Raw genomic sequence first — 2,268 nt, 5'->3', positions numbered from 1 at the left:
CAGGGCAAAGTAATTTTGCTTCATGATGACGCACCATCACACACTTCAAAATCAGTTAAAGACACCTTAAAAGATCTTGCCTGGGAAGTACTAACCCAACCGCCGTATTCACCAGACCTTGTTCTTTCAGATTACTTCTTGTTCCGATCGATGGCACACACATTTTCTGAGCAGCACTTCAAAACTGAAGAAGTGAAAAATTGGGTCTCTGAATGGTTTGCCTCAAAACAAGACAAGTTCTATTGTGAAGGTATTCACAAATTACTTAAAAGATGGGGAAAATATGTAGCTAGCCATGTACATTACTTTGAATAAAGCACTTTTGATATTTCTCTTGAAATTATCATGTTTTCTTTGATTACAAAATCCACATTATTAACCTGTACAACTGGTAATTCATGGTGGACCGACCATCCATCAATCTACAAAGCAAGATATGCAGAGCTCCACATGAGATTGTGTACTTATCCAGGCATTGGCCAAGCCTTATTATGGCCTGAATTGCCTTTGGACCCCCAGGGACAATTCATCATCCATAATGATTTAGATGATTTTCCAAAAGAAGGAATATGCTCTTATATAGTGGACTAGCAACCCTTGTAAGCATAAATTAGAATTGATGTAACTCAGCACTGTAACTAAAAGTATAATCTTGAGAGATAGACTTGGGTTAGAATTATGGGTTAGCTACTTTCCAGCAATGTGTCTGTAAGCAAGTTATTTTACCTCTCTGTTTTTTAGTTTCTTCATCTATGAAATGGAAATAATTATAGTCTCCATCTCACAAGTCTCCATCCTCAATGCGAGGATTAAAAGATGTGATGCATTTAAAATACTTGGTGAGATGCCTGGCAAAGAGTACAAACTCAGCAAGGTTGGCTATCATTGCCATGTGCCCAATAAATAGTATTAATGTTCCCTTCACTTCATGGGAGAGGAAAATTCCAAATTTTCAGTCCTATAGACCCCTCATCTAGTGACTCTGGGATTATAGAAATTGCTTCATCCAGTTTATCTCAGGCTTGGAAGGACTGCTCTCGGAGGTATGCTGTTCCTTATTCTACTCAAGGTAATTCTCAGTGCTCCTGAGAAGGCTTCAGTACCCTAATGAAGTCAATTTACTTCTCTTGCAGTCAACTGGCTGGTTCTCACTTCTTTACATTTCCTCAGGACAACCAGTAACCTGTAGTATCTGCTCTTTCTTTCTTCGGTGTCCCAGGTTTTCGCCTTGATCAAAGCCAATCTCCACGTTAGCCTCCAAAAGCAGTTCTCAAACTTTCATGCTCATCGGAAGCATCTGAGGAGCCTGTTATGCATGCCCATTCCTGAACTTCACTCCCAAAGTCTGGGATAGAGCCCAGGAACTTGACTTGTTAAATGGACTCCCCTTCCCCATTTTGCCAACCCCCAGAGGACTCAGAGATATTAACTTTTTGGGCCACAGATTGAGAAACAGTGCTCTATATAAGAATACTAGATAACAGCACTTGAATCAACTCTCTAGATTTCCTTAAATGCTAATACTTTTAATAAAGTAATACCTTATTAACTCAGCTTCATGAAATTGGAATTCTTAATAATTGGACAGAAGCGTGGCTGCTGAAAAGAGAGGTGGGAGGAAGAAGATGAATCTCCCTTCAAGATGATGAGTAGAGCTAGCCGTGCATATTTAGATAGGTGCCTAGTGATTCCTTGCTGATTTATTCATTGACTGAAAGTTCCTTGATTAGTCTATTCAGAACCTCATCTACCATTTTCTCTTATTTGGATTATGCCCTAGAATCTTATCTGGTTTTCCCCCTTCTATTCTTGCTGTCCAATAATCCATTCTCCACATATATGCCCTATGTGAATTTAAAACTAAAATTGTGGTTGTATCACCTGCCCAAGTAAACCCTTTAAATGGTTTCTCGTTGATCTTAGGACAGAGACCAAACTCTTTATCAGGGTCTACAAGGCTCTGCACTGTCTGGCCCTGTCTACCTCTCCAGCATCATCTGTATCACTTTCCCCTTGGCTGTCTGATTTACACATGCTAGCTTTCTTTCAGTTCTGTCAGCAGCCCCAACTTCCTTCTGCTACTGAGTCTATGCATATGCTTTTCCATGGATTTAGAATGTTCTTCCCAGCATCATACCCTTCCCATTCCACACAGCTACACAAATACACATTTAGTTAACCCCTACTCATCGTGGGATCTTGGCTCAAATGTCTTAACCATAGAGAAACCTCCTGAGCTTCCTACTCTAGGTCTGTTTCCTTTTCTAG

This window comes from Pipistrellus kuhlii, unplaced genomic scaffold (assembly GCF_014108245.1).
Source record: "Pipistrellus kuhlii isolate mPipKuh1 unplaced genomic scaffold, mPipKuh1.p scaffold_m20_p_16, whole genome shotgun sequence".
In the NCBI taxonomy this organism is placed as follows: Eukaryota; Metazoa; Chordata; class Mammalia; order Chiroptera; family Vespertilionidae; genus Pipistrellus; species Pipistrellus kuhlii.
Note: the sequence above shows the minus strand (reverse complement) of the source record.